At 39.1% G+C, this 16,939-nt stretch overlaps 1 long non-coding RNA gene across 3 annotated transcripts; it reads right to left on the bottom strand.

The window, feature by feature from the left end:
* Positions 1 to 2,597: 2,597 nt before the first annotated feature.
* Positions 2,598 to 8,312, bottom strand: LOC104233414 (uncharacterized). 3 transcript variants are annotated; one of them, XR_011401143.1, is made up of 5 exons: positions 8,002 to 8,302; positions 7,692 to 7,795; positions 6,446 to 6,520; positions 3,972 to 4,136; positions 2,598 to 2,884 (listed from the first exon to the last, which is right to left on the bottom strand). It is a non-coding gene; the product is annotated as an uncharacterized lncRNA (long non-coding RNA). The 3 variants fall into 3 exon arrangements; XR_712641.2 differs by having other exon boundaries at positions 7,692 to 8,312; XR_011401142.1 differs by having other exon boundaries at positions 3,972 to 4,423; positions 7,692 to 8,302.
* Between the last annotated feature and the right edge of the window lie 8,627 nt (positions 8,313 to 16,939).

Here is a 16,939-nt window from a genome sequence, read left to right as displayed (position 1 = left end):
TGCCATTCAAACTTTCCTTTTTGAGTTGTTATATGGCTATTCTCCTCCATTACATTTGACGTATCTTCCCGGTGATTCCTCCTTAGATTCTATTGAAGAAGTTACATTGCTTAGGGAATTTAAATTGCAGTTAGCAAAGTTTCATTTAGCTAGAGCACATCAGAGGATGCAAAGCTAGGCTAATGCTCATAGAACTGATAAAAGTTTGTTATTGGCATAAGGTTTTTGTTAAACTACAAGCCTACAGGCAATCCACCTTGGCCCTTATCCAATTGCAGAAAGAGTTGGCTTTGTTGCCTACAAATTACTCTTACCTCCTAAAGTCCAAGTACACCCCATCTTCCATATTTCCTAACTTAAATTTTGCTATGGCCTTCTTTCTGAAATCGTTCACCCCCCTGTCATTGATATTTCCAATCCCTTATGTCCATTCCCGGAAGCTATACTTTCCAGAAGACTCTTAAAAAAGGGCAACAAGGTTGTTTCCCAATGCTTGGTCAAATGGAAGTATCTGGACAGTTCATATGCAACATGGGAAGTTGTCGCTACTTTGAAGACCAAGTCTCCTTCTTTCACCCTTGAGGACAAGGGAGTTGCTCATCAGGGAGGTATTGATACAAAAATAACAGCTGCAAGTGACGTGGATAGCTGATTAGGCAGCTGAGTAGACAAATTCAAACGGCAGCTAGAACTCTTCTTTTACATTTCACTTCTGCGGGAAAGTTAGTTAAGAGAGTCACACTTTATGCACATGTTATTTTGAATTCCTTTCAATTGTCAATTAGTATAAGTAGGGTGATTGTAATAGATACCTTATGCAATTATCATAATATTAATCTAATTTCTCTTCTCTCCTCTTCTTTCTTCTTCTCTTATATTCAAATCACCGTCCCATCTACCAATTTGGTATCAGTTGCAAGTGACGTGGATAGCTGATTAGGCAGTTGACTAGACAAATTCAAATGGCAGCTGGACCTCTTCTTTCACATTTCAGTTTGGCAAAAAAGTTAGTTAAGAGAGTCACACTTTATGCACCTGTTATTTTGAATTCCTTTCAATTGTCAATTAGTATAAGTAGGGTGATTTTAGTAGAGACCTTATGTAATTATCACAATACAAATATAATTTCTCTTATTCTGATTCTCTTCTCTCCTCTTCTTTCTTCTTCTCTTATTTTCAAATCACTGTTCCATTACTCGACTTGATACCAATTTGGTATCATAAATAGCCATTCCCACCAGTAAATATAATAATTATATATAATTTATATATATTGGCTAGAAAATTAAATAATGAATTTAGCCACTTATTTGTGTAAAAATTCCAATTTTTTATGTTATTAAGTCAATTGAAAGAAATAATAAATTGAAAATAAGATATTAAAACAAGTTAAACTATATAAAGCATGTCATTGTCCGTATCAAGAGGGGTCGTTCTGATGGTAAGCAACCTCCACTTCCAATCGAGAGGTTGTGAGTTCGAGTCTCTCCAAGAGCAAGGTGGGAAGTTCTTGGACTTGGAGGGAAGGATGCCGATGGTCTATTTGGAAACAGTCTCCCTACTCCAGGGTAGGGGTAAAGTCTGCGTACACACTACCCTCCCCAGACCCCACTAAGTGAGATTATACTGGGTTGTTCTTGGTGTTGTTGTGTACACTATCCGTATCAATCTTCAAAAAATGTCTATTACCAAAATGCAATTGTTCACTAGTCAAAATGTAGTAAATCAATTTGCGATGCACATTTTGAATATGATTAAAGATTAATGTTCGCATACGCCGTCTTTACTCGTTATTAATTATGCAAAGAAACATAATTATATATGTAAATGTTTCTTTTGTATTTTACAAACTTATCTAAGGTACAGAACTAAACATAGATGCAACCCCTTTAAAAAAGTTAAATACACAAAGTATTCCATTCAAGTAATTAATGTGTATTGATAATCAGCAATATTTACAAATCTAACTAAGCACTACTGTTAAGCGGATTTTTTCGATTATACGCGATACTGAGAGGTAATACGAATCCAATGAAATATTGAAATATGCAAGTTGACTCGAACATTATCTTTATTTTTTTCTACAAAAACTATTACCAACAACTACAATCCAGTATAATCCCACTTAATGAGGTCTGCGGAGGGTAGTGTGTACGCAGACCTTACTCCTACCCTGGGATAGAGAGGTTGTTTCCAAATAGAAACCCGACATACTTCCCTCCAAGAACTTCCCGCCTTGCTCTTGGGGAGACTCGAACTCACAACCTCTTAGTTGGAAGTGGAGGTTGCTTACCATCAGAGCAACCCCTCTTGTCTACAAAAATTATTACCAAGATACAAAAATTGATCCATAATTACTATCAAATATGTTGTCAACGAAGTGATGATTCATAAACGCGCTCGATTGACATGTTTTATTTTTATATTTACATTAAGAATATTGTTCGATATGATTGTCACGATCCGAATTTTCCACCCTCGGGAGTCGTGATGGCGCCTACTAGTGAAAGCTAGGCAAACCAACTTTTTGAACAATTTACCTTTTTCCCATTTAATCCTTTAATAATTAATAGCCAACATTAGATAAAACAACGAAATTTATAAGCGAAAGACTATAATAATATTTTAATAAAGATACCAACGCCAATCCATACATGAACTACCCTAGACTGGTGCCACAAATCCACAAACTTTCTAGGAATTCTACAAATAAAGGTCCGAAAGATTTATTACAATAATGTTTCGGAAGTACGTAAAAGAAACAGAATAAAAGGGACAGGAAAAGACTCCAAGGCCTGCGGACGCCTACATGACTACCTCGGAATCTCCGAATGGACTAAAGGCAGCCACCCAAGCTAAGGTCCAAAAGCTGTTGCACTGGGAACTGCACACAATGCAGAATGTAGTATCAGCACAACCGACCCCATGTGCTGGTAAGTGTCTAGCCTAACCTCCCCGAAGTAGCGACGAGGCTAGGGACCAAACTACCAAATAAACATGTGCAATTAAATCATATACATCGAAAAATAAAAGCAGGAATGTACAATTAAGGATGGGAGGGAGAAACATGTTGCGGGGAACCATCAACTAAAAATAGAAAGACAACAAGTAAATACAAAGAACTCCATATATCAATTATCAAGAAGAATCAGAAATCAGACAAGTGCACGACATCACTCTTCGTGCTTTTGCTCTCGTCCTCACCATAAGAATCAATATAAACTGCACGGCATCACCCTTCGTGCTTTTACTCTCATCCTCACCATAATATCAATATAATCGGCATGGAATTGTATATCGTGCGGCACGACATCACCCTTCGTGCTTTACACTCTTCCTCACAAATACCATACACGGCATCACCCTTCGTGCTTTAACACTCTCTCACCAAAACAATACACGGCATCACCCTTCGTGCTTTAACACTCTTCCTCACTCAAACAACAATCACAAACAATAGGGGCAAGGAAATAAATGAAATCACAATAAGATCTCAGCAAGGGAACAATAGTACAACAATCAAATCCCGGCAAGGGAACAATATCAAAAGCATCAACATCCCGGCAAGGGAGATAGCATTAAAACAACAACATCCCGGCAAGTGAGACAATATAATAATTTTTTTTTTCCACTTTTACTTCACAATTCACTTCACAACTTGAGCTAATACTCTATAAGGTTCAATTGCCAATAATACTTCCACAATTCACTATACAACATGAACCAATGCTCTATAATACTCAAATACCTCAATTACTCCCACAAACTTTGCTCAACAATCGAAATCATCACAAAAGGGCATGAACAATACAAACGGAGTCATAATAATCATAATGTAAGACTCACGGGCATGCTTGACTCCAACGTATAGACACTCATTACCATGCCTATACGTTGTACTCAACAAATAACACATAGCAAATAGGACACAACTCCTAATCTCTCAAGCTAAGGTTAGACCAAACACTTACCTCGATGCCACGAATACAATTCATGCCTCAACTACCGCTTTACCTCTTGATTCCACCACCAATTCGCTCGTATATAGCCACAAATTACTTAATTATATCAATACTAGATGGCCGGTGCCCGTGGATCACACGGGCTTATGCCCGACACCATTGGTTGTGGCACATCTACAAGATTAATTTAAAAAATTCAACACCAAAAAAAAATCATACTTGCTTAAAGTGTATAGTATAATCACCAGAAAGGAAGTAATACTATCAAGTTGATTCAATGTGCACAACATGTTAACACTTCACAGTTTTTTCATGCATTCTGGAAAAAAGTTCTACATGATATTCAAAATATTATGAAATATACATTGTGAGAGATGAGCTATTTGCAGCAATTCTAATTTTCAACGACTATTCCAACCTCTAAATAGCTTTTTCTCGGAGCTCTGAATCGTTTACCTTGCCTGGTTGAGAGATATTGATACAACAGTTACAAATATGACATTGGAATCTTTACAAAATCTAAAGAAAAACTTCATACACAGATGACATACTTCTACAGTCTCTTGAATTATCACTGTTGCTGAATTGAAAGTGGAAGATGCTGTCTGAGGAAGAGTCCTTAACTAATTGATAAGTACCTCGAATTGAAAAATGATTACTCACATCCTTGAAAGATGGGGTATAGAGAATTATCACAAGAGAGAAGATATACCTATATGTAAGCTAGAGAAGCATTTTATTCTTCCAGGATCTCACTAAACAGACACTTGTCACTTGTTATATGCTTTTCAATGGCTTTAAATGGGACAAATAGAATTTTACAGAAAACCTTTATAAACTAAGGTCTTCTAAACTCAAACACTGTAAAAGATCGGAGAACGAATATTTAAAAAAAAACGGGGACCTATGAACAACCTGGATCTAAGCAATACTAAACCAACTTTCAATGTCGTATGATATTAGTGCACTCAACATAAAACAAAATTTTCTTTAAATGATAGAAGATATTGAGTTGGTATCTTCATATATGAATTGATTCACCTTCTCCAGTGCACCAGAAATTATAAATCACGAATATACACTTTCACAATATATGAATGTGAATGGTATCGCTAATGCTTTATATATACATCGATAAGACTTCGGTAATCAATGTTACTTACTGGTATCACGGTAGCATTGCGCCAGCCGCAATAGTTGTGAATTCTCGTTTTCCAGATATGTAAACTTTAGTTTCACCTTATTCTCAATGACTACTTGATAATAGATCTAGAAACACCAATCTAGTTAATGCAAAATGCACCTTTCACTAAGATGCTTCTCAATGGCTAACTAAGTAATTTGTAGATGGAAAAGAAACAAAGAGGTAAGAACCTCAAATAATGATAATATCCAACCATCAAGACTTATCCACCAGGGTGGAATTAACATTTACTAAAATGCACACAGATGAAATATAGTAATCGCAATCCGTAGGTCTATATTTTTAAGAGTCCAACAAGAACTTAACAAGAAAACAATTGAGACTCAATTTTTTTTCTTATAGGGCGAGAAACTATTGCATGTGATAGAAAAGCCTCAAATCACATACTATTGTGGTTTTACCATGCCAAGATATATAAGGGTTTGATTGTCTCTGTTTTCAAATAATTTTATAGCTCAGGAAAGCAATTATCATCACGGCCTCTTCAAGATTCATCTTTGAAGGGAAGATCAAACTCACCATTAAACTCTTCAGCTAAATCGAGAATTCGCTCAAGAAACAATTATTTTTCAAGAAAATATGTTCATTCGAATAAGTATTTCCCTCAAAAATGCAACTCACTTTAATCTTTGAGGAAAAATCAAGTCAAACTCATCTCTCAGGAGAAAACACCAAAATAGAATGAGACTTTAATCGTCGCATTTACACTAAATTTATAAAATAGGGAAAATGATACTTTCTGTTTTAAAAAGAAGAAAAATACTAATTATTGTGTCATTAATGACCATATTTTCTTGTATTACCAGCATAATATATTTTATCTTTTGGATCGATAGCATTTGAAGCAAAAAATCATCACATATTTGCCTATTTTAAAAATAGAAAAACTCAGGAAATTTTTTTTAAGTTAGATGGTAGATCAAGAAAGATAGTCTAGTTCAAACACTTTTGGATTGAGTTCCTGATGGTAGATCATAAAAGATCCTCTAGTTCAAACACTCCTAGGCCGAGTTATTGACTGTTTGACTTTATGGTCCAGTAGTCTACCTGTAACAGAGTAGTCATCTGTAATTGACTGAATAAACAGAAAAGTAGTTGTCAAGATAGGAATATGGGGTCTCTTGGATCATTTATTCCTTTTTCTCTCCCCAAACATGCTTATTCCAATCTCTTGTTTAAACGTTGCAAACTTTATATTTGCATCTAGATAAATGAGAATTCAAATAGTTGATGACCTTGTCGGATGTCTTTTTATGAATTCATAGCCATAAAAACGTACCTTTTGTTTTGAGACCACTATATCCAAGAATATACTGCAAGGTTTTACATACGTGTGATGTAGCTACTTTGCTTCCTGAAAAGTTTCAGAAAGTATTTTAGGCTTCTTGGTTGGCAAAACAACATAAAATGGAAACAAAACGAATAAGACTTAATAGAAAACTCCTCTTTTCTGGATTTAGTAAATAACAAATCGATGTCGTGTAAAAGGACGTCTCTTTTTTAACGGGCAACTGATGCAGGGTAAATGGGCGATATTAGTGCATTTTTGGTGCAATAATTTTCTTATTTGTGTTTTATTTGTTTAAGCAGCATACAAATACTCTTTGTACTCAATTATATTGTTCATACCAACTTACCTTACCTTTATTGTCTTATTTGTCAAAGAAATTCAGCTGGAAGTATGTAACAAATTGCAACTCGATATTGAGTTTGTAAATTGTGTATACATCTTTTGATGGCCACCGTACTTATCGAGGTAATTCAAACTATAACTTATTACCTTTCTTCATAAACTGACCACGTGGTGATACATACCAACTCACATCATCTTTTTCTTAAAAAAATACAAGACTGACATAAGTTTTTCTATGGTGTTTTAACCGATGGAATGGAGGCTGAAACGATGATGAGTTGAATCATTTTTGGCTTGTCTTGTACCATATTAAGTCATGTATATTTGTAAGCATATGCATGTCATGCGCATCGTAGGAACGCCTAATAATCAACTGACTTAGCCTTAAATCAACTTTTGCTGTTTTATCAAAGTTGTAAAAAAGTAAGCAAATGGAGCTGTTTGTCTGTAGTGTTTAATAGGCCAAATGTAACACCATAAATATACTAAATGAAATAAAGCTGATTATTTTTCTCTTTATTTTAGTTACATATTTCTACACATTCTTGGAGTACAACATCTTCAAAATCTATCTCAAACTAATTATAATTCATAGATTTATTTGTTGTTCGTCTGACCCTATGTCACAAAGATCAATGTCAGCCTTATCAAACTAAAAATTATATTGTCTTTTTGTCTTTATAACAGGTAAAAGTTTAGAAGTACGACGACAATAATAGATATCAACTATTTTCACCCAAAAATTTAAAAAGACTAAAGAGCAGAACCAACATGTATATTGAAAAATAAGAACCATGTACTTGAAAAAATCTAAGATATATTGAGACACATAATTAAATGCAGCAGCTAATTCCAATATATGATTAAAACATAAAATTAAACTTGAGATTACCCGCACTACACTGTATGGCAATTTTTCCGGTAGAGCAAATTTTGAGATATGAAACTTCGGCTGCTGCTTCCTAGTAACTATATTTTGCAATTGTTTGCTTTCACCTTATAGTAAATGTAAGTGCATACACATGAGAATCAACAATTTTTTTGGGGAAAATACCCACGTCAAGGACAAAGAGAAGAAACACTAAATCTGAATAAAGATCCAAAATTAAAAAATAAAAATTTAATCAAAAGACCCATAAAAAGGGAAAACCACGGAGAATAGACACAACAGAGGGTATACTTAAGTTGTAAAAGAAGCTAACCATGGAGATGACATTGTCAATAAAGTGAAAATTCGATGCATGTAGAATGATTATAACCTAAATACCAGAAAAAACCAACAAATCTGAAAGAATATCAAATTAATCAAATAGAAATCAACTAAAAGAAATCCCAAAACTCAAAAACTAGAATCGAAACTCACCGGCAACGGGCAGAACGCAGTGAAGCAAAATAAACTGAAGATTTCAAAAGAATGTGATTGAGCAAAGAAAAAACCAAACAAAGAAAAATGGAGAAGGCAAAAATGATATATACACAGAGAGACCCAAGAAACAAACAAGCTGTGTGACATAGAAGAGTAAAATTAGGAACAGGGCTTAAAGAAAGTGGCACCTGTATAACACGTGTTTACAAATGAAAGCAACTGAAATGCCTTAAATTACAAAAATGCCCTTCGCCGTACGTGAGAACTTTCACTTATTATATAGTTAAAATGCTAAATGAATAAATTCCAACGCATGAAAATATGTTTTCTAGAGTTTTCTCCAAAAAGTCAAAAATCGACCCCAGGCCCGCTTGGTTCAAACCCGAAATTCGAACCAAAACTCGATTACACATTCACCCTCGAGCCCGGATATATAATTGGTTTTGGAATCCGACCTCAATTTGAGGTCTACATCCCCAAATTTTAATATTCTTAGGTTTTACCCAAAATTCTCAATTCCACCATAAAAACCCTAGATTCTAGAATGAATCTTGTAAAAAGAAGTTAAAGAGTGAAAGAAATAAGTTAAAAATCACTTACTAGTGTTTTGGGGAAGAAAGGTTGTTTGAAAAATCACCTCATATGTTTTTAGGGTTTTGAAAAATAAAAAATAATTGAAAGTCCCATTTAAATATACCCCTCTCAGACCCTCTTCGCGGATCGCACAAAAAGGATTGCGGCCGCGGAGCTCCACCGCGGACCGCACAAAATTGAGTGCGGCCGCAAAGTCCCCTCCGCGGATGCACGAAATCATTGCGGACCGCACAGGCTGGTTCAGAGATTTGCAACTTTTCTGAACCTGCAACATGTATCTTCTAAGTCTAAAATATCCCAGAACCTATCCGAAACTCACCCGAGCCCTCGTGACTCCAAACTAAATATGCATACTAACTCAAAAATATAATATGGACCTACTCATGCGATCAAATCATCAAAATAAAATGTAAAACCATGAATTAAACCTCAAAACTCATCATTTTCATTAAGAACACTTAAAGTTTATAACTCTTCAACCGGAAGTCTAACTCAAGTCAAATAAACTCCATTTTCACCAAATTTCACAGCTATCATTTAAATACTATAACAACTTTGTACCGGGCTCCGGAACCAAAATACGGGCCCGATACCAATGGTTTCAAACATTAATTCTTTTCTTTATTTCATAGACAATTCAACAAAACAATTTCTTTCAAAAATTTCTTTATTTCATAGATAATTCAGCAAAACAATTTCTTTCAAAAATTAATTTCTAAGGCTTGGGACCTCGGAATTTATTTCCGGGCATACGCCCAAGTCCCACATTTTACTGCGGACCTCTCGGGATTGTCGAAACACGTATCCGAGTTCGTTTGCTTAAAATGTTGACCAAAGTCAATCATAATAAAATTTTAACTCTAGAAAATTTCTATTTCTCATATTTTCACATAAAAGGCTTTCCGGATATTGGTCCGGACCACAGACGCAAATAGAGGTGAGGTAAAAAGGAGGTTTAGGACTTGGAACACTAAATTTATTTCTAAAACAAGTGATGACATTTCGGGTCTTCACATCCTCCACCTCTAAAACAACCGTTCGTCTTCGAATGGACATAAGAAGGAAATACCTGAGTCGGGGAAAAGATGGGGATAACGGCTCCGCATATCAGACTCGGACTCCTAGGTTGATGAATCAGCAGGCTGACCTCTCCACTGAACACGTATAGAAGGAAAACTCTTCGATCTCAACTGACGAACTTGCCGGTCTAGAATAGCTACCGACTCCTCCTCATAGGATAAGTCCTTGTCTAACTAGATAGTGCTGAAATCTAACACGTGGGATGGATCGCCGTGATACTTCTGAAGCATGGACACATGAAACACTGGATGCACGACTGATAAACTCGGCGGAAATGCAAGTCTGTAAGCCACCTCTCCCACTCGATCAAGAATCTCAAACGGGCCAATGAACCTAGTGCTAAGCTTGTCATTCTTTCCAAATCTCATCATGCCCTTCATAGGAGACACCCGGAGCAATACCCGCTCACTGACCATGAATGTCAAATCACGAACCTTACGGTCGGCATAACTCTTTTGCCTAGACTGAGCTGTACGAAGCTTATCCTAAATGATCCTGACCTTGTCCAAGGCATCCTGTACTAGATCTATACCCAACAACCGAGCCTCTCCCAGTTCAAACCATCCAACTAGTGACCGACACCACCTACCATATAAAGCCTCAAAATGATCCATCTGGATACTCGACTAGTAGCTGTTGTTGTAGGCAAATTCTGCTAAAGGCAAAAACTGATTCCATGAGCCTCTAAAGTCGACACAAGCTCGGAGCATATCCTCCAAAATCTGAATAGTGCGGTCGGACTACCTGTCCGTCTGAGGATGAAATGTTGTGCTCAGCTCAACCCGTGTGCCAACTCCCACTAAACTACCCTCCAGAAATGTGAGGTAAACTGCGTACCTCGGTCCGAGATAATAGACACGGGCACACCATGAAGACGAACAATCTCCCGGATATAGATCTCAGCTAACCTCTCAGAAGAATATGAGAATGTCACAAGAATGAAATGTGCTGACTTGGACATCCTATCAACAATGACCCACACTGCATCGAACTTCCTCTGAGTCTATGGGAGTCCAACAATGAAGTACATAGTGATACACTCCCACTTCCACTTAGTAATCTCAATCTTCTAGAACAAACCACCAGGCCTCTGATGCTCGTACTTAACCTGCTGACAATTCAAACACCGAGCCACATATGCAACAATGTCCTTCTTCATCCTCCTCCACCAATAATGCTGCCACAAAATCCTAATACATCTTCGCGGTGCCTAGATAAATAGAGTACCGGGAACTATGGGCCTCCTCTAAAATCAACTCTCGGAGCCCATCCACATTAGGCACACAAACTCGATCCTACAGCCTCAAAACTCCATCATATCCTAATGTAACCTGCTCGGCACCTCCGTGCTGCACCGTATCTCTAAGGACACACAAATGAGGATCATCATACTGCCGATCTCGGATATGCTCCACTAAAGAAGAATGGGCGACTGTGCAAGCTAACACACGATTGGGCTCAGAAACATCCAACCTCATGAACTGATTGGCCAAAGCCTGAACATCCAAAGCAAGCGGTCTCTCACCGACCGGAATATACGCAGGACTGCCCATACTAGCTAACTTCCTACTCAAAGCATCGGCCACCACATTGGCCTTCCCCGGGTGATATAAGATGGTAATATCATAGTCTTTCAATAGCTCCAACCACCTTATCTGCCTCAAATTTAGCTCCCTCTGCTTGAACAAGTACTGCTCTTGTGATCCATGAACATCTCGCATGCCACGCCATACAGATAATGTCTCCAAATCTTTAACGCGTGAACAATGGCTGCTAACTCCAAATCATGGACCAGATAGTTCTTCTCATGAATCTTCAACTAACGCGAAGCATACGCAATGACCTCGCCATCCTACATCAACACCGCACCAAGTCCAATATGAGATGCATCACAATAAACTGTATATGGCCCTGAACCTGTGGGCAAAACCAACACTAGCACCGTAGTCAAAGCTGTTTTGAGCTTTTGAAAGCTCGCCTCACACTCATCCGACCACCTGAACTAGGCACCCTTCTGGGTCAACTTGGTCATCGGGGCTGCAATAGATGAAAACCCCTCCACAAACCGACGATAATAGCCTGCCAAATTAAAGAAACTCTGCATCTCTGTAGCTGATATGGGTCTAGGCCAGTCCTTGACTGCCTCTATCTTCTTCGGGTCTACCTGAATACCCTCTGCTAAAGCAACATGAACCAAGAAAGCAACTGACCCCAACCAAAACTCACACTTCGAAAACTTAGCATACAACTGACTATCTCTCAAAGTCTAAAGAACAAATCTCAGATGATGCGCATGCTCCTCCCGGCCGCGGGAATAAATCAAAATATCATCAATGAAGACTACCACGAACGAATCCAAGTAAGGCCTAAACACTCTGTTCATCAAATCCATAAAAACTGCTGGGGCATTTGTCAACCCGAATGACATCACCAAGAACTTATAATGCCCGTACCGAGTGCAGAAAGCTGTTTTAGAGACATCAGATGCCCTAATCCTCAACTAATGGTAGCCAGATCTCAAGTCAATCTTCGAAAATACCTTGGCACCCTGAGGCTGATCAAATAAATCATCAATTCTCGGTAACGTATACTTATTCTTGATTGTAACTTTATTCAACTGCCGGTAATCTATACACATCCTCATCGATCTGTCCTTCTTCTTAACAAACAACACCGGCGCACCCCAAGACGAGACACTAGGCTAATGAAGTCTTTTTCAAGCAAGTCTTGCAACTGCTCCTTTAACTCCTTCAACTCAAGCGGGGCCATATGATACGACGAAATAGAAATGGGCTGAGTGCCCGGAGCCCAATCAATGTAGAAGTCAATATCCCTGTGGGGTGGCATACCCAACAGGTTTAATGAAAATACCTCGGGAAACTCACGAACAACAGGCACATAATCGATAGAAGGAACCTCGGCACTAGAATCACGAACATATGCTAAATAGGCCAAACACCCCTTCTCAACCATATGCCGAGCCTTCATATATGAGATAACACTACAGGTAGAATGATCAGGAGTCCCTCTCCACTCTAAACGAGGTAAAACCGGTAAGGCTAAGGTCACAGTCTTGGCCTGACAGTCCAAGATAACGTGGTAAGGTGATAACCAGTCCATTCTCAATATGACATAAAAATCAACCATGTCCTAAAGTAACAAATCTACACGAGTCTCAAGACCCCCGATCACAACTATACATGAATGATGGACATGATCTACCATAATAGAATCACCCACCGGTATAGACACATATACCGGAGCACTCAAAGAATCACTAGGTATGATCAAATACGGTGCAAAATAAGATGACACATAGGAGTACGTAGATCCTGGATCAAACAGAACTAAAGCATCTCTACTACAAACCAGAACAGTACCTATGATAACTGCATCGGAAGCCTCAACCTCGGGCATGGCTGGAAGAGTATAACATCAGGGCTGAGCCCCACCACCCTAAACTACATCCATGGGACGACCTGGTGCTGGCTGGCCTACACCTCTAGCGGCCTAAGCTCTACCTCTAATACCTCTACCTCTAGCACCTCTACCTCCACCACTCGCTGGCTGAGCGGGCTGTGGAACACTCGGTGCCTGAACCATGGCATGAGAACCCTGATGCTGAGAGCTGCTCAGTGCTCGAGGGAAAAATCTAGCAATGTGACCCATCTCACCACAAGTATAACAAGTCCTCGGCTGCTGAGACTGCTGACCCTGTGAATGACCACCCCAAAAACTCTGGAGCGACGGTGCACTGATAGGAGCTGGTGGTGCACTGTAGGACTGCTGATCAGAATACTGCATGTGAGAACCACAGCCACCTGAAGCACCGTGAGAAATCTGAAGTGCTAACTGAAAAGGCCTAGGAGGGTGGACTCTACCATACGATTCCCTGCCTCTAGACGAGGTACCACTGAATCTGCCTGAATGATGATGCCTCTTGTCAGACCCCTACCAACCTCCCTGTGATAGAACCATCTCAACTCTCCTGGACACATTGGTCACCTCCTGAAAAGAAATCTTACTCCCCATCTCCTTGGTGATCTGAAGTCGAATAGGCTGAATGAGCCCATCAATGAACCTCCTCACTCTCTCTCTCAATGGGGAGTATAAGTAGAGCATGAAGGGCCAAATCAATAAACCTGGTTTCGTACTGAGCAACAGTCATAGAACCCTGCTGGAGACGCTCAAACTGCCTCCAATAGATCTCTCTCTGAGTGACGGGAAGAAACTTCTCCAAAAATAGCTGGGAAAACTACTCCAACTCAAAGTTGGTGACCCAACTGGTCTAGCCAAACAATAATCCCTCCACCAAGTCTTGGCGGACCTAGATAAGTGAAAAATAGCAAAGTTGACCCCATTGATATCCACTATCCCCATGTTCCTGAGAACCTCATGACAATTGTCTAAATAATCTCGGGGATCCTCCGAAGATGCACCGCTGAAAGTGGTAGTGAAGAGCTTGGTGAACCTGTCCAATCTCCACAAGGCATCAGCATACATAACTGCTCCATCACCGATCTGAGCTATCATACCCGGCTGAACTGCTCCAACTAGCTGAGCTGCTGGAGTCTGAAATTGGGGAGTCATCTGCTCCAGAGTGCGAGTAGCAGGGGTCTTGGCTCCTCCTCCAGCCTGAGAGATGGCTGGTACTATGGGAAGCAAGCCTGCCTGGGCGACACTCTACATAAGGCTCACTAGATGGACCAGAGCATCCTGAAGTACTGGGGTAGCAATGAACCCCTTTGGGATCCGAGCTGGGCCCACCAGAACTGCCTGGGCCGGAACCTCATCATCAAACTCAACCTGAGGCTCCACCATTGGTGCTGTTGCTCTGGGCTGAGCTCTGCCCCTACCTTGGTCTCTAGCACGGCCTCAGCCTCGCCCTCTGCCCCTCGTGGGAGCTGCTGCTGGAGGCTCGAGCTGCTGATTAGTGGATGATAAAGCGCGTGTTCTTGCCATCTGCGAAAGAACCTAGTAGAAATTCAATTAGCATTGAGAAACCAAACCGCATGACAGGAAAGAATAGATGTGAAGTTTTTTTCCTAACTTTGTAGCTTCTGGGAGATAAATACAGACGTCTCTGTACCGATCCCTCAGACTCTACTAAACTTGTCTTTGAATTGTGAGACCTATGTAACCTAGAGCTCTGATACCAACTTGTCACGATCCAAATTTTTCACCCTCGGGATTCGTGATGGCGCTTACTAGTGAAAGCTAGGCAAGCCAAACTTTTGAACAATTTACCCTTTTCCCATTTAATCCTTTAACAATTAATAGCCAAAATTAGATAAAATAGCTGAATTTATAAGCGGAAGATTGTAATAATATTTTAATAAAGATAACAACGCCAATACATACATGAACTACCCAAGACTGGTGTTACAAATCCACAAACTATCTAGGAATTCTACAGATAAAGGTCCGAAAGATTTATTACAATACTGTTTCGAAAGTACGTAAAAGAAACAGAATAAAAGGGATAGGAGAAGAAGCCAAGGCTTGTGGACGCCTGTAGGACTACCTCAGAATCTCTGAATGGACTGAAGGCAACCACCCAAGTTAAGGTCCAAAAGTTGTTGTGCCGGAATCTGCACACAATGCAGAGTATAGTATCAGCACAACCGACCCCATGTGCTGGTAAGTGCCTAGCCTAACCTCGGTGAAGTAGTGACGAGGCTAGGACTAGACTACTAAATAAACATGTGCAGTTAAATCATATACAACGGAAAATAGAAGCAGGAATGTACAGTTAAGGATGGGAGGGGGAAACATGCTGCGGGGAACCATTAGTTAAAAATAGAAAGACAGCAAGTAAATACAAGGAACCCCATATCTCAATTATCAACAAGAATCATAAATCATACAAGTGCACGGCATCACCCTTCGTGCTTTTGCTCTCGTCCTCACCATAAGAATCAATATAAAATGCACGGCATCACCCTTCGTGCTTTTACTCTTGTCCTCACCATAATATCAATATAATCGACACAGAATTGTACATCGTGCGACACGACATCACCCTTCGTGCTTTATACTCTTCCTCACAAATATCATACACGACATCACCCGTCGTGCTTTAACACTCTCTCACCAAAATAATACACGACATTACCCTTCGTGCTTTAACACTCTCTCACCAACCTCACTCAAACAACAATCACAAGCAATAGGGGCAAGGAAATAAATGAAATCACAATAAGATCTCGGCAAGGGAACAACAGTACAACAATCAAATCCCGGCAAGGAAACAATATCAAAAGCATCAACATCCTGGCAAGGGAGATAACATTAAAACAACAACATCCCGGCAAGGGAGACAATATAATAATTCTCTCTTTTTTTCAATTTTATTTCACAACTCACTTCACACCTTGAGCCAATGCTCTATAAGGTTCAATTGCCAATTATATTTCCACAATTCATTATACAACTTGAGCCAATGCTCTATAGTACTCAAATACCACAATTACTCCCACAAACTTTGCTCAACAATTAAAATCATTACAAAACGGCATGAACAATACAAATGGAGTCATAATAATCATAATGTAAGACTCACGGGCATGCTTGACTCCAATGTATAGATACTCATCACCATGCCTATACATCGTACTCAACAAATAACACATAGAAAATAGGACACAACTCCTAATCCCTCAAGCTAAGGTTAGACCAAACACTTACCTCGATGTCACAGACACAATTCAAGCCTCAACTACCGGTTTACCTCTTGATTCCACCACCAATTCGCTCGTATCTAGCCACAAGTTACTTAATTATATCAATAAATGTTAAATGAATCAATTCCAATGCATGGAAATAGGTTTTCCCCAAAAAGTCAAAAATCGACCCCGGGTCCGCTTGGTCCTAACCCGAAATTCGGATCAAAACCCGATTACCCATTCATCTTCGAGCCCGGATATATAATTAATTTTGGAATCCGACCTCAATTTGAGGTCTAAATCCCCAAATTTCAATATTCTTATGTTTTACTTAAAATTCCCAATTCCACTATGAAAACCCTGGATTCTAGGATGAAATCTTATAAAAAGAAGTTAAGGAGTGAAAGAAATAAGTTAAAAATCACTTACTAGTAT

The sequence above is a fragment of the Nicotiana sylvestris genome, chromosome 7, assembly GCF_000393655.2.
Source record: "Nicotiana sylvestris chromosome 7, ASM39365v2, whole genome shotgun sequence".
NCBI lineage: Eukaryota > Viridiplantae > Streptophyta > Magnoliopsida > Solanales > Solanaceae > Nicotiana > Nicotiana sylvestris.
The sequence above is the reverse complement of the archived record's forward strand: the minus strand, read 5'-3'. Positions and strand labels throughout refer to the sequence as shown.